The 24,637-nt window shown below is 42.9% G+C and overlaps 1 protein-coding gene and 1 long non-coding RNA gene across 3 annotated transcripts in view; one reads left to right on the top strand and one right to left on the bottom strand.

The window, feature by feature from the left end:
• GPRC5B (G protein-coupled receptor class C group 5 member B) overlaps positions 1-14,998 on the bottom strand; it is a 90,127-nt gene extending 75,129 nt beyond the window's left edge. For both annotated transcript variants that reach the window (XM_073542963.1, XM_073542964.1), the window contains exon 1: positions 14,695-14,998. The gene's annotated coding sequence lies outside the window, so the exon portion shown is untranslated. The remainder of the gene's footprint in view (positions 1-14,694) is intronic.
• The window catches only part of LOC141047719 (uncharacterized), a 77,874-nt gene continuing 60,962 nt past the window's right edge, over positions 7,726-24,637 (top strand). The window contains exons 1-2 of the long non-coding RNA XR_012219896.1: positions 7,726-7,940; positions 10,337-10,433. This is a non-coding gene — a long non-coding RNA (uncharacterized lncRNA). The remainder of the gene's footprint in view (positions 7,941-10,336; positions 10,434-24,637) is intronic.

Genomic DNA, 24,637 nt, shown 5'->3' with positions numbered 1-24,637 from the left:
TGTATGTGTGGTGAAATGTGTGCTGAGGGTGGTATATGTGTTGAAGCACGTGGTAGTGTGTGGCGCATTTTGTGTGTGTGTTCATATCCCCGTGTGTTGTGAGTATCCCATGTCAGGGCCCCACCTTAGCAGCTGTACGGTATATACTCTTTGGCGCCATCGCTCACATTCTTTAAGTCCCCCTTGTTCACATCTGGCAGCTGTCAATTTGCCTCCAACACTTTTCCTTTCACTTTTCCCCCATTATGTAGATAGGGGCAAAATTGTTTGGTGAATTGGAACGCGCGGGGTTAAAATTTCACCTCACAACATAGGCTATGACGCTCTTGGGGTCCAGATGCGTGACTGTGCCAATTTTTGTGGCTGTAGCTATGACGGTGCCGATGCCAATCCCGGACATACACACCCACATTGAGCTTTATATATATATATATATATAAAGCTGAGCGTGTGTATGTGTGTGTGTGTGTGTGTGTGTGTATGTATCACACCACGCCCACTCCACGTAGCCCTGCCCACTGGTGGTTGGAGAGCAGGACGGCGGAGGGAGAGAGCGGGACAGCAGTTAGTTGTTATGCAATAAATAAGCACCATTCATTCACTTTGCTGGTACTGGAAAAAAAGCTGTTAAAAACGCATAAATAAAAAATGCAGCAGAAACGCAATGTATAAATATGCCCATAAAAGCATAAAAAAAAAAAAAAATAATAATTTACATCTCACAAAAACAGTGGTTTGAGGGTGCAGTGTACAGCCAGAAGTGTACGGATTGTATAAAAGAGGAATAGCAGGAATGAATGACTGCTCTTACTGTGTGGACATAGGACACAGCAGGGGAACGTCTGTGAAAACTTTAAAAATAGAAATAAGTCTTAAAAGGATCAAAGATGGTATTTAGGCCTCAGTGAAAGCAGCTGTTCATCAATATAAAAGTCTTAAAGGAACAGTGCACCTAGAAATGAATCATAAAGTGCCAAGGGACAATCCTGCCCACGATGTTTGTCAGTTTGAAGGAATTTGGGCTCCGATTCATTGTTTCCGTTTTCAATAAGTCACTTTCCTTTTTTTTGTCTTATGGCATTAGTTGCTGTTTTTTTGGTACCAAACTCATCAAAATGGAACACGCGATTCATGAATATGGTGCAACGTTAAAAAAAAAAAAAAAAATTGCAACACAATTTTGACATACTCAAAAATACACCAGCGGGGGACTGGAGTGAAATTGTGGCAAATTTTGCAATGTTTTTAAAAAGTCGTAATTGATCATCAATCATCAGCTGGAATCACTGAACTGTGCCCAAAAAGCAGATAACCAAAAATAAAAAACATAAATCGAGGACATAAAAAAAATAAAAAAAAACTTTAAAAAGTTCAAATAGATTATTGAATTGGGTGCAAAAAAAAAATATTAGATTTAAAAAAAAAATAAATAAAATACAGGTACGAAGGCAATGATGAACCAGGGCCAAAAGAGTCTTAGCACACTCCTAAAGAGAACACGAGGATTAACCTTTTGCCGATCTGTCCTATTTCTGGTTGGGGATCAGCTGAGGACACTGGGGGTTCAGGATTTAAAGGGAAGCTGTCATCAGAATTTGACCTATTGTTTAAATCATGTTTTTGAGTTACATGTATTTTTAAAACATTTCTGCAACATTTTTATTTTCAAGTTCATTATTAAAAAAAAAAAAGTCATCTCGCTATTTTCCCACTGGGGCTTTTCTAGACTCATGATCCACTATTTAACATGTATAAAGGCCTCACGAGAGTTCCAGAGGCAAAGAAGGATCAGGCATGTTGAACTTCAACATGCCCAATCCTTTTATACAGTAGGACCCTTCCAGAGGGGTTAGCTGAGCCCACTTTTCGGAAGACATTGGTGTTTCACAAAGCAGTAGATAAGTGGCGCTATGTATGAATATGGGCTGTCCTTTCTTGGCCTTTTAAAAATTTAAAGGGGTTGTCCACTGCGCCACGGGAAAGACACCAGAGGTGAGTTTAAGTGGTATTATTTTACGAGGGGGAATCATAGGGACTGAAAAGAGGTTGTCCGAGTAGTTGACAACCCCTTTAAGGACTTGCTGGAAAGTAACTTACCATATATTCCTGGGAATAAACATGGGCAGAAGCGCATTTGCCCTGCAGAGGCCACTACAGGTAAGATGTGGTATTACAGCGCACCCACTCGTAGAGGGCCGATATGATCATAGCTCATTAAAATAAGCCCTGGCCATATGGCATAGCACTTAAACAATTTGATTTGCTATTGAACCTTTTTTATTTTATTACTACCCTCACCATATAAACACGCACACTATATATATCAGCGCCTTAATTATTACTAAGCGCTCGCCATATAAAGTGAATGTGACTTTTCATTATTTCGATCTCTTTCATAACTGCTGCCATTATATACTCAGGGGATTGATTATTCATTATCCTTTTAATGCAGAATTTTTTATTACATTTACTCCTACTTGAATCAATGGTCAGTGTGTATAAGGCAGCGAGTCTCCAGTTACACATCTATTATGGCCGGATGAACCATAATGGAGGGGATCCCTTTCTAGAGAGGCCATTAGCTTTGAAAAACTGCAACCATCTTTTAAAATGTTTTCCATTGACAAAGGGAATCTGACACCAGGTTTTTTCTACTCCACCTGAGAGCAGCAAGATGTAGAGGAAGAGACCTTGATTCCACTGATGTATCACTTACAGAGAGCTGCTTGGTGCAGTTTTGATAAAATATGTTTTATCTCCTACAAATCTGGCAGTTCTCTTGAATGCTGAGCTCTATATAGCCCCGCCCACATCCCTGATTGGCTGCTTTCTGTGTACACTGTGCATATGCAGAAAGCTGCCAATCAACAGTGGGGGCAGGGTTATAAATGGAACACCTCTAATAAACCATAGTCATGGCTGGCCTTAGACTCCGCCCTATGTGCCACCTTATGTTGGTATTGCATGCCTACGCAATAACTAAATCATTTCTCAAACTTTTGGCTAAGATCAAGTGTAGTATAATTCAAAAAGGCAACTTTGGCCTGGGCCGCCATCGTAGATCAATACATCATGCATATTGTGTACGGTACGCTGGGTAGTATGCCAGGTGGCTTATACAGTCATCTGGTGGAGACCCTGGCCCTCCAGGATAGAGGTTATTTGGTTGGGTAAATTTGACAGCCTGAGTGTCATGGGGATACCGCGACAGAGTGGGGTCAGACGATCGCAGCATCTGGTGAGACATACACCTGCAGTAGTTAGAACGCCTTCACCTTCCTATTAACAGTGCTCGTTTTCTTTGGTGCTTCACGGGTTAAACTGCCTACTTGGACTCCTGGAGTTCTCTGCTTTGGGTGACATCAGCTGTTCCGAGTTTCTTTCTCCCAGCAGTTATAAGCACCCTCCTCCTTGCTTCTGACTTTGCCAGTGATAGTTCATTCTTCCTGGTTTGGTGTTGGAGGAGTAGTTCGTGTTTTGAGAGTTGTTCTAGATATTGCTGCGTGGAGTTGGTTTGACTGTTTATCCTTATCATCACCCATTTGGTTTCTCTTACCCTGTGCTCCGCTCTGTTTTGTGAGTGTATTTGTATAATTGTAGTTTTCTTTTATCCCAGTCTGTCTTCCCTTGTCTGTATGTTTAGTGAAATCCTATACATTTCAGCCTCACACCTTCCAGGGTGGGGGAGGGAATAGATAAGTGCTAAGAAAGGAGCATAGCAAGGTACATGATCCCAGTGTTTCTCCCCTCTGGGGTAATCCGGGTGACAGACAGACTAGGGCGCCCCCCCCCAGGTAAAGGAATCAGGTAAGTGTCCAGAGTCCCTAGTCACTGTGTGACACCGAGGTGTGAAATGCCCCAGAAGTGGTCATCCCAGAGGGTCTTAACTCACTTGGTGAGAGAAACCCACTTGAGTGTACGGCACTTTTGCACTTCACATTTTCATTCTTTTTGAGCACATGCTTTTCCGGGCCTTTTGGCTAGGATGGGGAATTTTTAAATTCTCGGTAGAAGGTCCGATTAATAAACTAGAAAACCTTCACTAAACACTTTTTGTATGTGTCCTTGTCACTAGGACTTATCAAGATGGGTTTACCTTATGGGTTCCCAGCTGATCAGTCTAGGGATGAGGAGCGTGTGGTCATCAGGTTCTGCTCCCCGCTGACCCTTGGCTCTCCCCTCTCGAGAGCAGAACTACATGGCTCCTAGTTTTGCTTGGATAGAATCCCAGGCAGATGCTGGGGGCAAGAATTGGCTGATCTTAGCTTTGGCTAGTGGAGGAGGCTACTAGCCCCTGACCCTCGATGTGGCCTTCTGTCTCGAAAGGACGGGGATAGGTTTATTGAAGATCTTTCTCCGGTTGGAGAGGGCTACAATTAACTGTATCTTAATGAACTTTTTTTTGTAGCACTCGGGTTTAGAACACAATTCTCAGGCTCTTAAAAAAGAATAAATACTGTATGACTATACCAAATTAACAACATCACACAACATAGCGCCTAAATAATAGTGCAAAGCTTTGGTTGCCAAAATATAAAGTATATAGCGCCTTACAGTGCTGAAATAATATCATACAGTGACTTATATTAACTCAAAACATAAAGCAAATCTAAAAAGTGCCACGCAATGATTAAAAATCCTGCCATACAATTAATAGGGATTTTGGTGGTCACCAATTCAGGTGTCAGGCTATAGGTGGTGCCACCATCAGCAGGACCACTGTTTTCACACCCCGACGCATTTGCAGCAACAATGGAAAACTCTGATCTTGTAGTCGACTGATAAAACCAATTATTTTGCACGTCTTGATCTATGACCATGTGTCCGGGGCCGTCTCGGCCCCCTTCCTCCATTGTGGCTTGGCACATTTCTACAACACACACATTATTCCACCAATGGCTTATTATCTCCACTGCAGAGAACAAACTAAAAACGTGAAAAAAAAGTTATACTGTGACTTTAACAGACTGGAGGTTTGACTACATCACCCCCTGCAGCGAGCTCTGAGAGACGAAGGGAAGACGCTTTCATCTTCTCGGGAAGAAATAAAACTTCTCATTACAAATTGTCACAAGCTGAAAATCCCGCATTAAGCGGATGTATAGGCCTATAATGGCGGCTGTTTGTCAAGTGGGTGGCGGTGGGGTTCTCGTGTCTATGGATAATAGTCCTTTTAACTTAGCATTGCTATAAAATGTGACTCCGCTTTCCTCCCCGAAATGAAGACCATGTGTGACCTGTGAACTTCAGGATTCAATCAACTTTGCTCATGTATGAAAAATACTCATTCATCCAGTATGTGGCAGATCTCGAAATGGCCGGAATCGAGTGGCCTACATTCACATGGGACGGATCCGAAATTCCGACCCACACGGGACTGATCCAAATTCCGCAGCTGATCAAGTCTTTGAGCGTCGATTTCACCCTTCGGAATGGAGAAAATGTTCTATGTTCCATGTTTTCTATTACATTCCCATGGGGAAATATGCAGAAAATTTGTATGTACAAAATCTCAATGTGAATTGAAATCCATAACTTTTTTCTCTACGACATCTTCAGCACCATGTACCCAAGTTTTTTTTTCCTGTTGGTAAATATCCTAATATCTGCCCTGTATGCACTAAAGGCATGCAATGCTTTCAATGGTAAAAACACATCTACATTTTATAAAGCCCTGAATTTTTTAAGATGTAGGTTCCAAAACTTCTCAAGGCTTGGTGCAGACGACTGTATTTTCACTCATCCCAGTGAATTGGAACGGTTATGCTAGTCATATTCTGATCATAGTGTGATCCAATTTTTTCGGATAAGGATAAAATGGAAAAAAATAAAAAACATTCTCCATCTTCTTCGTTCTGTCTGTCCGTGAAAATCGGGCTTCACCCAGATGTCATCCTAACTAGGTCCGATATCCTCTATAAACCCACTGACTTGCACGGCCGAGGGTGATCCGAATATTGGATGCAAATTGAGCATGCAATGATTTTTTCCTAGAACTGACTCTGGCAAAGGAAAGATAAATTTAAAAAAAAAAAAAAAAAAAATCGGACATAGAATAATATTGGTCCGAGTATGAGTCAACGTTTTGTCGGACTGCACCCAGACCGAAAATACGGTCGTCTGCACGAGCACTAAACAAGTGTTATTTCTGAGCGGATTCGACCATAAAACCATGGCAGGTAGTGGCTAATTAATGTGCAGACCTGCAAATCTGCAGAAAAAAAAACAAGGCTCCAAAGAATATACAAGTCAGATTTTCGCAATGTGCATTTAATATTCTGTGTGAATGTGTCTATGAGACCTATTAGGACAAAAGGTTCATATCTAAAACAATAATTGTTATTCCACATGCATGGTGGCCTCCACCATCATATTCAGATATAAATGGCAGGATGACACAGATAATCATAATCTGATTCTGTTATCCCCTATCCTAAACATTCTGATTGCTGGTCCGACTGCCGGGACTTCCAACGATCCCAAGATCAGGGCTCTTGATTCCCAAAGAACAAGACTTTGCAGCTCCATCCTGAACGGAGTATATAGTTGCGCATGCGCTGCCTCCGTCCTTTCAGTCATTATTTATGGTGCTGACGCTATACTTATATGTCCCATAGACAACGAGTGGAGCAGAAGCCGCGAATGTGCACCTCTACTCCATTCAAGACGGGGCTGCAAAGACTTGTTCTCAGGATTCAAGAGCCCCGATCTTGGGATCGTTGGGGGGGGTCTCAGCAGTCAAAGCCCACAACGATCATCAAGTTATCCCCCATTCTGTGGGCCTAGTATACATATATGTTGCGTTGTACGCATGTACAAATTCAGCTGTTACATCTGTATAATTGGTATGAAATCCAGCGCCACCGAAATGATATATTACACAGAAATCAAGGACTGTATTAATATAACCGCCACAGACAAGTATCCTCAATAAGCAGCGAAGATGGAACAGTCTGTGCCCCTTCTGTAACAAGCGGAAAAGTGTCACAAAACCCAATCCCGTGTCACAGTGAGTGATATTTACAGTGTTTCAGCAAGAAATAAATTATCAGGACGAATGACAAACACATCAGCATTGCCGCACTCTTCACCCCGAGAGGTGTGCGAACTGTGAATGATGCGGAGTCATGTCGCAGACATCGGAATAACAAAGACTGCTTAGTATTCACCATAAGAACTGAACCCCCTCATCCCTGCATAGTGACACCGACTGTGGGACCGTGGATTGTAATAGGGCGGGTGACCCCTGTACTCAGCGGGGTATGAGCCGAGCAGACAAATCAATAGCGCCCTAGCATACGGACTCACATTTCTACATTTTGAATGCTCTTGAATTTCTTGGAATAGTTGTTATGAAAGTCACCAAAGAGTTGGCCAAGCGTTGGGTTGACTCCTCCCATCTTCTCAAAGCTTTCATAGATTTGTCAAGCGCCATAGGCATAAGAGTTAATATGGCGGGTGGGCCGATGTGATGGCTGATGGTTAACTTAGAAAAGGTGGATAAAATGGTCATGGAAAAAAAAAGAACAAACAATGGGTCGAAAGTCATTGAGGCAGAATTTGGCGGAAAAAAAAAAACTTTGGCAAATGCCGTTCGCCAAATCTAACATCTATTTTGGAGACTTTTCATGAGCTCGTAGAGAAAAAAAAAAAAGGGACATGCTTTGTTGAGCTGTAAATTGGACCAGCTTCCAGAGCAAACGCAGACCTCCAAAAGAGGCCTGCCCTCGAGGGTGACGGAAGGAGAAGATACATTCATTTCTTACTTTAAAAACATCCGTGCCTAGAAAATGTTCTTCAAATCAAAGGACAATGAAGACTCTACTCTCAGACAACTCTGTGGGAAAAATGCTGCGGGCAGATTTCAGCTGTAAGTTGATGGAAAAGTATAAAAGGCTCCATGAACAATGCATTTTTGTGGACAGTTTACATCAATTTTGGTAAGTTTTTGCGGTCAGATGTATTTTATTGAAAAGACAGCATGCTCCTTGTTTTAGTTTTTTTTTTTTTTATTTCATGCAATTTCCAAATTGTTTGCCTATAGGATTTTTTAAATAGGATAAAAAAAATACAAACTAAATCATGGCGTTTTTTAGAGGCAAAAAAAGAAAAAGAAATGTCAGAAACTTGCTGTTGTTACATGTTTTGTTTTTTACTCTTGGTAATTTTTTTTTTTTTTAATGCAAAATTAGTTATCGAGGTGATAACAAAGGTTCCACCAACCATAAAACGCGCCGGCACATCGCCCCATGCTCTCCCACTAAACACAATGATCTTTGCACACGCTCATTAGATGCTTTAATACACAAACCAATCAGCGGGATGATAAAATCGCTGATCGGTAAACTTTTACCGATCGGCGGTCATTTGACAGCCTGTTTACATAGGCAGACCACAGTAAACGATGTGCCCTGACCCATCTAAAAAGGCTGCCGTTGTTCTCGGCAGCACGAGTCCCGTTTACTTAGTGACGTGATCACTTTTTTTTTTTGTACTGCATAAATGGTAAAGTCACTTGGTGAATGAGCATCTGTCGGCAGCCTGTTTATATGGTAAGAGATGTGTTTTTAACACTGGCTGGTGATCATCTTGCAGTGTAAATGCCCCTTATGGCAGCCTAACATGACTTTAATTCTATTTAAATTGGCAGATTAACCCTATATCTGTAGGTAAATAGCGTTTCTTGGCACAACTGGTTTCTTAGAAAGGTAACCTGTCTGTAAAAAAAAAAAATGCTATTATAAGATATGGAGTTAATCTGCAGGTTAATAGCATCTTGAGCCTGCTCGGCGCCTGCACTTAGAGCCCCGTTGCTGGGAGGGGATGAACTTTACTCCCCCGGCAGGGTTCTTGTTTCAGTCACGAGGTGGCCCCGGTGGGGTTCAGTCACCGCTCTGTGCAGAGAGAGTGGCGGCTGTAACCACCCCCGGCACTGACTGACAGCAATATCAGCATAGAGCCGGCTGTCAGTCGGGGACAAGGTCACAGCTGACGCTCTCCGTACACGGAGCGGTGAGTGGACCAGCGCCACCACCATGGCTGAATGCTGCCGGGGGGAGGGGGGATAAAGTCAAGTCCTCCTAAGTGCAGGCGCAGGTTCAGGATGCTATTAACCTGCATATTAACCCCATATATGCAGGATAATAAGATTTCTTTACGTCACAGGTAAGTAGGCAGAGACAATGATCTAATGACAAATCCCCAAAAGCATTCTTGAACATACTGGTTCAACATGGATAACTGTATCCTGTCCATATTGTAGAACCCCCCCCCCCCGTCCTGCGGAGATCGGCATCACTAGGACTTCTTCTCCTCATTGATTGCATCAAAGGAATTCATGAATGGTTGCTACGTCCTTGACATACCTGCAAGCTCACTTCTCCACTGGAAGTCCTTTGATTCAATATTTACTATTATGTTGCAAGAAGTAACAAGTGGAATATGTCCGATTCCTGCAGGAGGGACCCACAAGAGTGCACCATACACAGCAGAGAGCGTCACAAAGCCTATAGATAAAATACAGGACGCACAAGCTTGGCTGGCACCAAGGAAAGCACTTGTACGGTTCTGCACACAATTTACGAGCAACGTGAAATCCAAAAAATAGTCAAAATAAACAAGGTTCTGATTGGGGGGGATCATACCTATTCCGACGGGATCTGCAATCTCACATCAAAGGAAATTGGGGTAAACAAAGATTGGACCAACTTAACCCTTTATTTCCATAGACTTCTAAAAAGACATTTTTCAGAAATGGAAAGCTGCTATCCGTAACCCTTTATTTCCCTAACCACAAGCCGCACCATAAATTTATGTCAGCCACTTATCGCCATCACTAGTTATTATATGCATGTTGATCAGAATATTAAAAAGGCGTTGACTCCAAAAAAAAAAAAACAAAAAAAAAAGTTTTCCCAATAAAAGAGTCATTGGAATGATCACACTTCCGGAACTTGAAGATAAGCGGTCTCAGAAGTGGCGGCCACTTATCTCCATCCATAGAAACGACATTCATTCTGAGGAATTGATCTTTAATACTGTAGCAGCTGTATACAAACAAACTAAATCATTACAAATATTAATATTAAACACAAATAATAATATATAAGAAAAAAATAATATTCAGAGTAATAAAACATTATTATGTATCATGATACGATCTTTCCCATCATACAGAATCCATATCAGATCAATCCTCGATTTGTCATCAACCAAAGTAACTTCATCCCGTTCAGATGGATTTTAGCCAGACTTCAGGGAGACATGGAGATTTATGACAAAGGCGCTAGGAGCCATCTTATATAATTAGCTCATTAAGTTTGTTTTACCATTTTAGGAGGCCAGGGGTAACTTAATCTCCTCTTGACCCCTTCGGCTGATCTGCTCTGGAACCATTTAACCTCTGCCACATGTCAGGGGAAGGCACACAAGGGGTAAGTGTATTAGTCTTGAAACACATCAGTTCCCTGTAATTGTAATCTGACATGTAAATGGTAGCCATCCTATCCAATATCCTGCAGAAATCCAAACTGCAGCCAGAAGGAACCAGTTGGGTCAATGGTCGCTGCTCGTTTTCAGTGCCAAGCAAGGAGATAGTCTATGGGGAATACAGTACTGATCGACCATGTTGTGACTACTACTATTAACCGGGATGGTATATAATGGCACTTACAGCATTGAGAACTCCAGTAGAAACTCAACATCAACGAACACAGACGTCTACATTTACTTTCTCAGGCTCAGACTGGCCTACGGGGGAGAAGGCAAATTCCCGGGTGGGCCCCTTTGCTTGACCCAGCTCACTTTATGCACTACCATAGTACGACAGTAAATGATCCAAACTATGGATGCCACCTCTGGGATCCTCATGTATCCCATGGATGGTGGGTCCATCGGTTTCACCCGATGGAATTGTGCTTCAGTGGAGAGGTGGACTGGCCCACAGGGGAACAGGAGAATCCTCCGGTAGGCCCCTGTAAAGGAATGCTAATAAGTAGTGCTATTACACTTAATTCCTTGCAGGAAAATTATATACTTATTAATGAAACATGCTAGCTAAATTAACATTATATACAAGCTAAAGTAGGTTTGGGTACTAGGGTCAGGTTATTTTTGCATGTAGCTGAACGGCGGACCCCAAGAATCTGGGTTACTGGTGGGCTTTACCAAGCCAGTCCGAAGAACGTGCTAGCTGGAAAATGGTGCACAAGTTTCAGGTCATATTTGCAAGTAGCTGTATAATGGGCCCCAAGAATCCACGCTACCGATGGGCCCTTGGGATCCCACTAAGTCACTGCACCTACTACATTGTATGCACCTTTTCTCTGTAATAACTTCCCAATATAGTGGGCATAGAGCACCATAAGGCTGCAATTTTTATGGTTTTTCTGTTCTGTCCTATATGAATTGGATCAGATTCCATATTATGAAGATATGTAAAATGCTATGTACCTGTAATTTGGTACGTTTGTCAGCACCATATGGCGGTACCTCCAGATGCCTGGAATTTGTAACAGAGGCAACGATGGTGGATTCCATGTAAATCAGATCAGATTCCAAATAATGGAGATATTCTCCATAATAACCTGTAATATGGGGCACAATATGACGGCGCACAGGGTACGGACTGTGCAGAGTCTCCATGTACCGCCATACACTCCAGGCCATAACACTGCTGTGGGCCTTTGAGGTTGGTTCTCACACAAATGTGTTCATAGATGAAATAGTATACAGTAAAAACTATTAAACTCGTTTCCGTTCGATCAGGACCCAAAAATTTAAAACCAACCAAATTCCTCATAAACAATAATAGTAGTAGTACCACTGATCCCCACTGGATCTTCTACCAAGAACCCCCCGCCAACGGGACTCGCAGCGACTGATCAGTCACCATTTACATCACAATTAATGATCAATCACAATAGAAAACGCGTCAAATCAATCTTCAAACAATTCAAAGCATCTTGGCTGATCGTATCGTGCTGTGCTACACGGTGAATGCCGCGATTATCTCCGGTGATTAGAATATACTGTAATAGTCAGCAGTAGAGTGATAATTGGATGTGAATGGCCGTCACTCAGCCCTTTCTGGGGCAGGATCTGTGCACTGCGCACTATGCAGAGTATATAGCCCTGGCAGAGTATTGATGTGCAGCCTCACATCCTCCTGGAACAAGACGGGCACCCCCGATCCCTTTCCTCTCCACACATCGGATATTTATACCCCCTTACACATAATAACCCATGAATAACCACCAACCGCTGCTGCATACAGCTCCTGCCCAGCCACCAGCATTTACATTCAGCTCTCATTCACAGGGTCAACTCTGGTTGTAAGTACTAAAGGCTTATGTCCCTGGTCTGAGCATATGGGAGATGGATTAACCCTTCCATCCAAAGACAGACGCAGCAGAGCTGTGTGCTAGACATGTGACTATTGCTCGCTAATTACTTAGAATAATGCAGATAGCTATAATAACCCATTGGGGAGAAGAACCAAGTGGGCAACTCAGCACTGCTGAATATGTGTGTATATAGCTGAATATGTGTGTGCATGTATATATAGCTGAATGTGTGTGTATATAGCTGAATGTGTGTGTGTGTATGTAGCTGTGTGTATATATAGCTGAATATGTGTGTGTATGTGTATATATAACTGAATGTGTGTGTGTGTGTGTGTGTGTGTGTATATATAGCTGAATGTGTATGTAGCTGTGTGTATATATAGCTGAATATGTGTGTATGTGTATATATAACTGAATGTGTGTGTGTGTGTGTGTGTGTGTGTATGTAGCTGTGTGTATATATAGCTGAATATGTGGGTGTATGTGTATATATAACTGAGTGTGTGTGTGTGTGTGTATGTAGCTGTGTGTGTGTATATATAGCTGAATGTGTGTGTGTGTGTGTGTGTGTATGTAGCTGTGTGTATATATAGCTGAATATGTGTGTGTATGTGTATATATAACTGAATGTGTGTGTGTGTGTGTGTGTATATAGCTGAATGTGTGTATATATAGCTGAATGTGTGTGTGTATATATAGCTGAATGTGTGTGTGTATATAGCTGTGTGTGTGTGTATATATAACTGAATGTGTGTGTGTGTATATAGCTGTGTGTGTGTATATATAGCTGTGTGTGTATATAGCTGAATGTGTGTATATATAGCTGAATGTGTGTGTGTATATATAGCTGAATGTGTGTGTGTATATAGCTGTGTGTGTGTGTGTATATGGCTGTGTGTGTGTGTGTGTGTAAATAGCTGAATGTGTGTGTGTGTATATAGCTGTGTGTGTATATATAGCTGAATGTGTGTGTGTGTGTGTATGTAGCTGTGTATATATAGCTGAATGTGTGTGTGTATATATAGCTGAATGTGTGTGTGTGTATATAGCTGTGTGTATATAGCTGAATGTGTGTGTGTGTATATAGCTGTGTGTGTATATATAGCTGAATGTGTGTGTGTGTGTATGTAGCTGTGTGTGTATATATAGCTGAATGTGTGTGTGTGTGTGTGTGTGTGTGTATGTAGCTGTGTGTATATATAGCTGAATATGTGTGTGTATGTGTATATATAACTGAATGTGTGTGTGTGTATATAGCTGAATGTGTGTATATATAGCTGAATGTGTGTGTGTGTATATATAGCTGAATGTGTGTGTGTATATAGCTGTGTGTGTGTGTATATATAACTGAATGTGTGTGTGTGTGTGTGTGTGTATATAGCTGTGTGTGTATATAGCTGAATGTGTGTGTATATAGCTGTGTGTGTGTGTATATATAACTGAATGTGTGTGTGTGTGTGTGTGTGTGTGTGTGTATAGCTGTGTGTGTATATATAGCTGTGTGTGTATATAGCTGTGTGTGTGTATATATAGCTGTGTGTGTATATAGCTGAATGTGTGTATATATAGCTGAATGTGTGTGTGTATATATAGCTGAATGTGTGTGTGTGTATATAGCTGTGTGTGTGTGTGTGTGTGTGTGTATATAGCTGAATGTGTGTATATATAGCTGAATGTGTGTGTGTGTATATAGCTGTGTGTGTGTGTGTGTGTGTATATAGCTGAATGTGTGTGTGTGTATATAGCTGTGTGTGTATATATAGCTGAATGTGTGTGTGTGTATATAGCTGTGTGTGTATATATAGCTGAATGTGTGTGTGTGTGTGTGTATATAGCTGTGTGTGTGTGTATGTACATATTATATACACACATACATATACACACACTGCATGTGCCTATACATGCTATATTGTCTCCACTTTACATCTGATCATATGTATCCATATTTATATAGTGCTATGTGTGTGGCTATATATAGCAGAGAGTATGTGTATATATATGAGTTTGTATGTGTGTACATAGCAAAGTGTGTATCCATATACATAAAACACACTGTATACACGTGTGAATATAAAGATATATACATATAATATTGTTTCCGCTTTACATCAGATCATATGTATAGCTGGATAGATATGTGCCCTAGTGTTGTAAAGCTGGATTATTTATATATACACACAGAGGAAACAATATATGTATGCACACACACTCTGCTACATACATGCACACACATATTTACAAAGAGTCCAGCTTACAACCCCAGTGCACACATCTCCTCCCCCCATAGCACACACATAGACAGCAGCAGGGCAGTGACTCTCTGGGGCCCATGGGTGCAGAGGTAACTTACAGTCAGATGTGTGTGATGTGCAGCAGCAGCTCCAGGGCTCAGTCACATCTCTGCATTATTAGCGGGGACCCCAATGCACTGACTCCCCCGCAGTATGTCGGCTGCACTCCTTTGGACAGATGCTGCACAAGGTCCTGGTGGCCCTCTCCGGCCCGGCCCCACATGGGCAGCAGCCTGTGGCCCCTCTTCTGTCACGGAGCCCGGAGCTGAGAGCCCTCACTGACCGCTGAGACACCTCTCCAGTTTACTGCAGTACCAGAGCGGCGGCTGCTCTAACCCCGCCCCCCGCGCTCGGCCCCGCCTCCCCGTGACGTCACCCGGCGGCCATGTGAAGCGGTGGAGTCTCTGCCCCTCATTTTTGTTGCTGCTGTGGTCTCTGTTCCATGACTGGTTTTCTCGCTTGCATGGCTTTAAAGTTTCTGTTTTTCAACAGTATTTTTTAGTTAGATTTTTTTTTTTAATTAAAATGCAAAAAAGTCTAGAAAAACAAATAGGCTTTGTTCACACGTTGCAGTTTTCTTTATTTTTTTTGCTGTGTTTTTTTTTTTTCATCAGGTAAAACCTGTTCTTGGCAGTAAAGAAACCGCTTACGAAAAGCAGGTTTTTCTGCTTTTTCGCTGCATTTTTTTTTTTTGCGCGGATGATATGCATCATTTGTCTACGGTACGTGTTTGATAAAGCTAGTTTTATTCACTGAAAAAGCAGCAAAAGCGCAGGAAAAATGCAGCGGTGTTTAGTCCGGTCGGCAGTGAACGCATATTTAAAGGGGTTGTCCGGCCTTAGGCTACACGTCTGAAGTCTGCCTACATGACTGCAGACTTGGGACTCCTCACGTCGCGCGCACTGAGCGCACAGGATTTTCCGCGGTGATGTGACTGTAAGCTTGTTGTTTGCATATTTCCTTATGGTCACATTCCGACTAGACGTGTCCGGCCTCATTCAATGCATTGCATTGAGTGAGGGCTGGGTACGTCTAGTCAGAATGTGACCGCATGTATGTAAATCACACACTTGTGGTCACAGACGGCACCAGCGCAGTGCACGTGATGTGAGGAGTCGCAAGTCTGCAGTCACATAGAGTGCCTGCAGACTTGTGGCCTCTGGTTATCCGCACAGTAGTGTTTGATGAGAAACACCTGTGTAGTTTTTTTTAAGGTTTTGGAGCCACTCTCCGCCAGAACAGAACACTTTTATCAGCTGTCTGGATGGCATGGCTCCGCGCAGGTCTCAACGCCGTTCCATTTGTTCTCTTTTGCACTTTTGGAGTTGAGTACATCGTCTCGCCAAGGAATGGAGCAGCGGTTGAGTATGTGCATTGCTCCTCAATGCAGACTGACAAAGGAGCTGGTAATCAATGGGTGTCTCAACTTACCTCCCAGACCATTGCTATTCCTCCGTTGTCAGAACTGCATCAGTATGTCACGTGACTGCTGCAGCAGCCAATCGGTGGCCACTGATCGGCTGCAGCCTTCATTACTCTGTAATATGAAATATGTGATATGTTTAGTCTTATTATTGTCCAAAATGTAGTGCAGCATAAAATGTCATACTGTATATATATCGATCATTATTCATTGATTGACTTCTATGTGGTGCAGTCTGATAGGCGGTTTGGTGATGGGCAAGATAGCAATGATGATCACCTGCTGATTTTTAGGGGTCCGATTGGTGAATGCCCCACTGATCCTGAGAACAGGGGTAGCGAGTCTCCCACTTGATTGGAGGGGCGGTGAACATGCATATTGCCGCTCCATGGGACTGACAACAGAAATCTATTAATCCTATCACGTGTGTCTATAACCTATCTGAATATTATTTTGATGGGATTTCTCATCAAGTCCTGATCCTTAAAGGGGTTGTCCAACACTGTAATATTGATTACAACCGCCACCGATCACTTATTTGCGCTGCTTGGGTCGGGCTGCCGAATGCAGAGGTGAAGGTAGAGGAATTCATCCTGAGAGGGGGAGAGGTGAGTTTCAGTTTATTTTTATTGCCAGGACGTGAAAGAATTTAAAGGGTCGGGGATTACTATTCTATGGGGGTACAGAGAGGATACGTATTATATGGAGGAACACAAGGAGTACTATTAATATATAGAAACAAAGAGGGCAGAGGCGTAGCTAGGGGTTTGGTTCGGGGGGCGAAACTTCTGAGTGGGCCCCTAATCAGGTAATCGATTATAACTATGGTGGCGGACCCTAGTAGTGGATGTAGGAGAACCTCAGCAGTTGACCGTGCTACTACAAAAAAAAAAACTCTCTATACAAAGACCTGCACTGATATTACCGCCATATGGTCAGTGGTACATACTTGTGCTGAAGAACATGTAAGAGATTATGGCACAGTTATAGACGGTGACTTACAGGTGATGTTCTTTCAGATGGAATCGTTCACTTTTTCCGTCTTTTCCATCTGGCCCATGGCAACTTCTCCAGCCAAGAATCATCTGCAGAAATTACAACAAAGAATCATCTGACTTCTTACATTTCTAGCACCATCCACATCTATACTCAATGTACACAATTTGACTATCCTGCTGATACCCCAATGCTGATCCACGGCTGCTGTATGTGTCCTATTACTGCACCTACTGTGTGGTACTGTTTGCCCCTCTAATTTTCTAGTACTGGAGCCCTAGATTCCCCTTTCATTGCATTCAAAATGTATGATGTCAACAAAAGTGCCCCACAAACACTAAGATACCCCCCACAGTAAATTCCTCCACAGTAACCTCCACATGCACAGAATGATGACCCAACTGTACACCATCCCTTATATCCCCGAGAAATGTATGGTGACCCCAACACAGTAGGATCCCCCAACCATGACCCCCATGCAGCCCTCCATGCTGTGTGATGGACCCTACACTGTATAATTACTTGCACACAGTATAAAGGCTCCCACAAGCCCTCCAAATATTACAATAGCCCCACATAGTCTTCGATATAGTATAATACACCCCATAGTCCTCAATATAGTATAATGCACTCCCCATAGTCCGGCATATAGTATAATGCACTCCCCATAGTCTTCCATATAGTATAATGCACACATAGTGCTCCATATAGTATAATCACTCTGTTATGATTGAGTCACCGTAGGAGGCAAAAACAGAAATGCTAGCTAAGTCCAGAAAACCAGAGAAGTTGGCAGCTATCGGATTGCAGACCCCTAACCTATCAACACAACTAGCAGTAGCCGTGGGGGGTTCCTACGATGCCCTATACCCCTTGATCACTGCCGGAGAATTAAATAGGCCTAAAGAAAGAAAGGGGAAATCTAAACTGCCCCAGAGCAGACCCCAAAGCAATAGGCAGCCCCCAACATATAATGACGGTGAAGCAAGATGAAAATACTAACACAGACAGAAAGATAGACTGAGCAAAGAGGGGCCCAAGCTAACTAAATAGATAAGGACAGGAAGGCTGCTGTCTGCAATCCGTGAAAAACCCTATGAAAATAAGAGCCAACAGACTGACAGTGAAAAAGGCCCTGAAGACGCTAGGCTTCAAAAAAGCTATGTCAGTACTCAGGAATATACTGAAGACAGAACTATAGGCAAAAGGAGATTCAGCTCACCCCAACAGGGAATGGCAGAATACTGAAAAGCAAGGAAAACAAAAAACAAAACAAAAAGCTAACAGGCAAAACAGAAACTTAGCTTTAGAGGAGCAGGAATCAGACTGGTGTCCTAGGAGTCCACAGAGAAATCACCCGCAGGGCAGAAGGGCGTCGGCAGCCTTATATCCAGTCCGTGACTCCACTCAGCCAGTCATCCTCATTAGACTCAGGTGCCTGATAATCAGGCTCATTACCTTTCTTTACCAGAATAGGGAGTTCACCAGACCCCAGTGACGAAGGGGAAAATGAACTCACAACAGTACCTCCCCCTTGAGGAGGGGTCACCGAACCCTCAACCACGCCACCAGGGCGATCAGGGTGAGCCCGATGAAATGCACGCACCAATCTTTTGGCATGAATATCAGAGGCAGAGACCCAGGAATTATCCTCCTGACCATAACCCTTCCACTTAACCAAATACTGGAGTCTCTGTCTAGCCAGACGGGAATCCAGTATTTTCTCTACCTCATATTCCATGTTACCTTCAACCAATACAGGGTCTGGAGGTGCCACCCCAGGAACAACTGGTTCAACAAACCTCTTCAACAAGGACTTATGGAACACATTATGGATTTTAAATGTGACAGGAAGAGCCAAACGAAAAGAGACCGGATTAATAATCTCCAAAATCTTGTGAGGTCCAATAAATCTAGGCTTAAACTTAGGAGAAGCCACCTTCATAGCAATATTTTTTGATGATAACCACACCGTATCACCAATCTTAAACTGGGGACCAATGGTCCTATGTCGATTGGAAAACCGCTGGGCCTTTTCCTGGGAGAGAGATAACTTATCCACCACTTGGTCCCAGATCTGGTGCATTCTCTCCACCACAGTGTCAACACCTGGGCAGGCAGAAGGCTCCACCTGCCCTGAAGGAAATCGAGGGTGAAAACCAAAGTTACAAAAAAAAGGTTACATCAAAGTGGCAGAACTAGCTCTATTATTTAAAGCAAATTCGGCCAAGGGCAAAAACGAAACCCAATCATCCTGATCAGCGGAAATAAAACATCTCAAATACGACTCCAAGGTCTGGTTTGTTCTCTCTGTCTGCCCATTGGTCTGAGGGTGAAAAGCAGAGGAGAAGGACAACTGAGTTCCCAGCTTGGAACAGAAAGCCTTCCAAAATCTAGACACAAACTGAACTCCTCTGTCAGACACAATGTTCTCAGGAATCCCGTGTAAGCGAACCACCTGTTGCAAAAACAGGGTCAACAACTCAGAGGAAGATGGCAACTTAGGGAGTGGTACAAGATGAACCATCTTAGAGAACCTATCACAAATCACCCAAATAACAGTCATTCTTTGAGAGACTGGCATATCAGAGATGAAATCCATTGAAATATGGGTCCATGGCCTCCTGGGGACCGGCAAAGGCATCAACAACCCACTAGAGCGAGAACAAGATTTAGACCGGGAGCAAGTCCCACAGGACTGCACAAAATTCCTGACATCATGAGACAAGGTGGGCCACCAAAAAGAGCGACTCACCAGATCTCTAGTACCAAAAATACCCGGATGACCAGCCAATGCAGAGCAATGAACTTCAGACATCACTCTCTTCTTCCACTGGTCAGGAACATACAACTTTCCACTGGGACAACGCTCAGGTTTGTCCTCCTGGAACTCTTGCAGAGCAAGTCTCAAATCGGGCAAGATGGCAGAAAGAACTACCCCTTCGCCTAAGATGGTAGCAGGCTTGGTCACCACAGGAGAATCAGCAAAGAAACTCCTAGAGAGGGCGTCTGCCTTGACATTCTTAATCCTGGAAGAAAAGAGACCACAAAATCAAAACGTGTAAAAAACAAGGCCCACCTAGCCTGTCTAGGGTTCAAGCGTTTAGCCGACTCTAGGTAAATCAAATTCTTGTGGTCAGTGAGGACCACAACTTGTTTAGCTCCCTCCAACCAATGTCTCCACTCCTCAAATGCCCATTTCATGGCCAACAGTTCCCGATTCCCCACATCATAGTTACGTTCAGATGGAGAGAACTTTCGGGAAAAGAAAGCACAGGGATTCATTTTAGATGTTACAGGATCCTTTTGGGACAAAACAGCTCCTGCACCAATCTCAGAAGCATCCACCTCTACCTGGAACGGGAGTGAGACATCAGGTTGCCGCAAAACCGGGGGGAGGTAAATCTTCGCTTCAGCTCCTGAAAGGAAGCAACAGCCTCAGGAGACCAATTCAACTAATCAGCATCCTTCTTAGTCAGATCAGTCAATGGCTTGGCAATACTAGAAAATTTTGCTATAAATTTCCGATAAAAATTAGCAAAACCCAAAAACTTCTGGAGGGCCTTCAAAGAAGTGGGCTGAACCCAATCATAAATGGCCTGTACCTTGGCCGGGTCCATTTCAATAGTTGACGGAGACAAAATAAATCCCAAAAATGAAATCCTCTGTACTCCAAAAAAGCATTTCGATCCTTTGATATACAGGGAATTCTCCCTCAAGATCCGGAACACAGTCCGAATATGTTCCACATGAGAATCCCAATCCTTGGAGAAGATCAAAATATCATCCAGATAGATAATCAAAAATTTATCGACAAAGTCTCGGAAAATATCGTTCATGAAGCACTGGAAGACAGAAGGGGCATTAGTGAGCCCAAAAGGCATCACCAGGTACTCAAAATGTCCCTCCGGAGTATTAAACGCCGTCTTCCATTCATCCCCCTGCTTAATGCGGATAAGATTATACGCCCCCTGATGTCAAGCTTGGTAAACCAGCAAGCACCTCTAACTCTAGAGAATAGATCCGAAATCAGGGGTAACGGATACTGATATTTAATAGTAATTTTATTGAGGGCACGATAATCAATACAAGGCCTTAAAGAACCAGCCTTTTTGGCCACAAAAAAAAAAAACGGCACCTAAGGGTGAAGAGGATGGTCTAATGTGACCCTTCTCCAACGCCTCCTTAATATAGGACCGCATAGCCTCGTGCTCGGGTACAGATAAATTGAAGAGCCGACCCTTGGGAAATTTACACCCCGAGCTTAGTTCAATTGCACTGTCATAACTTCTATGAGGAGGCAAGGACGCAGACTCATTCTCACTAAATACATCATAAAAGTCCGCCAAATAGTCAGGAACATCATGCGACTGAGGAGAGGTGGAAAAAACCGGAGCCTCACTAAAGGCACACCGACAACCCCAACTCACCACAGACACAGATTTCCAATCCAAAACTGGATTATGAATTTGCAACCAGGGAAACCCCAGAACAATGGCATCATGCAGACCATGCAATACCAAAAATCTGCAATTTTCTTGATGGTCTGGGGCGACCCGCATGACCACCTGGGTCCAAAACTGAGGTTTATTTTTAGCCAAAGGAGTAGCATCAATCCCCCTCAAAGGGATAGGCGTCTGCAGAGGTGTCATCGGAAATCCACAACGTTTAGCAAAATCCAAGTCCATTAGGTTTAGCGCTGCTCCCGAATCCACAAAAGCCTTGGCGGAAAATGTGGACAGGGAGCAGATCAGAGTAATTGCCAGAAGAAACTTAGGTTGAACACCACCAACAGAAAACGTGTGTGCAAAGCGTTTCTCTCGTTTAGGACAAACAGAAATAATATGCGAGGCATCTCCACAGAAAAAACACAGCTTATTACGCCTTCTGAACTCCTGACGTTGCACCTTAGACAAAACTCTATCACATTGCATAGGTTCAAACGTCTGTTCAACCGGTGGCAACACCTCTCGTGCAATCCTGCGTTCACGTAAATGCCGATCAACCTGAATGGCTAATGACATAGAATCATTCAGACCAGAGGGAACAGGAAATCCCACCATAGTATCTTTTACGGCTTCTGACAAACCCTTCCGAAAGAGAGCAGCCAAGGCATTATCATTCCAGGTAGTAAGGACCGCCCACTTTCGGAACTTTTGACAGTACAACTCTGCAGAATCTCGACCCTGGTTCAATGCCAACAGGGTCTTTTCAGCCTGATCAATAGCATCGTCATACAACAACCCCAAAGCTTGAAAGAATGCGTTCACATTAGTCAGAATAGGATCATCTGGTTTCAAAGAAAACGCCCAATCCTGGGGATCGCCACGCAGCAAAGAGATGACAATTTTAACCTGCTGCGCGGAGCTCCCTGACGAGTTAGGCTTCAAGGCAAAAAATAATTTACAATTATTTTTGAAACTCAAAAATTTAGATCGATCCCCAAAAAATACATCAGGTGTAGGGATCTTTGGTTCAACAGCATGCGAACGAGCAAGGTAGGCGGAAATTCCCCGCACTTCCGCAGCGAGCTGCTCCACACGATCAGACAATTGCTTTATCTCCATTGAGAGAGAAAAAAAAAATTCCCCCTACGGCCTCAGAGATATAGAGGAAAGAATATACAGACACACCTTGTTTTTTTTTTTTTTTAAACACAATTCTTTCCTGCTATTGAGTACCCTAGGATTTGCGGTATGGCGGGTGATTCTGTTATGATTGAGTCACCGTAGGAGGCAAAAACAGAAATGCTAGCTAAGTCCAGAAAACCAGAGAAGTTGGCAGCTATCGGATTGCAGACCCCTAACCTATCAACACAACTAGCAGTAGCCGTGGGGGGTTCCTACGATGCCCTAGACCCCTCGATCACAGCCGGAGAATTAAATAGGCCTAAAGAAAGAAAGGGGAAATCTAAACTGCCCCAGAGCAGACCCCAAAGCAATAGGCAGCCCCCAACATATAATTACGGTGAAGCAAGATGAAAATACTAACACAGACAGAAAGATAGACTGAGCAAAGAGGGGCCCAAGCTAACTAAATAGAAAAGAACAGGAAGGCTGCTGTCTGCAATCCGTGAAAAACCCTATGAAAATAAGAGCCAACAGACTGACAGTGAAAAAGGCCCTGAAGACGCTAGGCTTCAAAAAAGCTATGTCAGTACTCAGGAATATACTGAAGACAGAGCTACAGGCAAAAGGAGATTCAGCTCACCCCAGCAGGGAATGGCAGAATACTGAAAAGCAAGGAAAACAAAAAACAAAACAAAAAGCTAACAGGCAAAACAGAAACTTAGCTTTAGAGGAGCAGGAATCAGACTGGTGTCCTAGGAGTCCACAGAGAAATCACCCGCAGGGCAGAAGGGCGTCGGCAGCCTTATATCCAGTCCGTGACTCCACTCAGCCAGTCATCCTCATTAGACTCAGGTGCCTGATAATCAGGCTCATTACCTTCCTTTACCAGAATAGGGAGTTCACCAGACCCCAGTGACGAAGGGGAAAATGAACTCACAACAGCACTCCTCATAGTCCTCCGTATAGTATATTGCACACATAGCGTTCCATATAGTATAATGCACTCCCCATAGTCCTCCGTATAGTATATTGCACACATAGCGCTCCATATAGTATAATGCACTCCCCATAGTCCTTCATATAGTATAATGCACTCCCCATAGTCCTACATATAGTATAATGCACACATAGTGCTCCATATAGTATAATGCACTCCTCATAGTCCTCCGTATAGTATATTGCACACATAGCGCTCCATATAGTATAATGCACTCCCCATAGTTCTCCATATAGTATATTGCACACATAGCGCTCCATATAGTATAATGCACTCCCCATAGTCCTCCATATAGTATAATGCACTCCCCATAGTCCTACATATAGTATAATGCACACATAGTGCTCCATATAGTATAATGCACTCCTCATAGTCCTCCGTATAGTATATTGCACACATAGCGCTCCATATAGTATAATGCATTCCCCATAGTCCTCCATATAGTATAATGTACTCCAAAACAAATATAAAGGAATGCTAATTGGTAGCAGGGAATATATACACAATGGTGAATCCACTAATAGTGCATAAAGTGAGATAGAGTGAAAAATAGGAGTGGTGTCACTGCTGCCAACGCATATGGACCTAGTGAAAAAACAATGGACAGTCAGAAAATTGCATAAGAGGATGAAGCAAACTGAAGAAAAACCGACCATATAGTCCAAGATATTAAATCTTAAAACACGTATAGTTTATTAATAGATCAGGTAAAACTGTAACAGAAAAAAGACCAATGCAGAATGTATAATACACATGTTAAAAATAGGGACGCTACATCCAGTAATAGAAATGAGTGTTAAAGTACCAGGTATCAAGCATTAATTGTATGTCTTAATGAATAATACATATGATAACACCAAGGCAGAATTTGAGGTAAAAGTGTGGTAAAAAATACGGTAAAAAAATAAATAATAAGGAGTCAAAATGACTCAGAGTATTTATACAGTGTTATCTGACTACAAAGTGCATAGATGTAAAAAAAAAATAAGGTGCCAGTGCAACCAAACACCAATAGG

The sequence above is a fragment of the Dendrobates tinctorius genome, unplaced genomic scaffold (genome assembly GCF_039654945.1).
Source record: "Dendrobates tinctorius isolate UK_male_01 unplaced genomic scaffold, ASM3965494v1 ptg000129l, whole genome shotgun sequence".
Taxonomy (NCBI): Eukaryota; Metazoa; Chordata; class Amphibia; order Anura; family Dendrobatidae; genus Dendrobates; species Dendrobates tinctorius.
The sequence above is the reverse complement of the archived record's forward strand: the minus strand, read 5'-3'. Positions and strand labels throughout refer to the sequence as shown.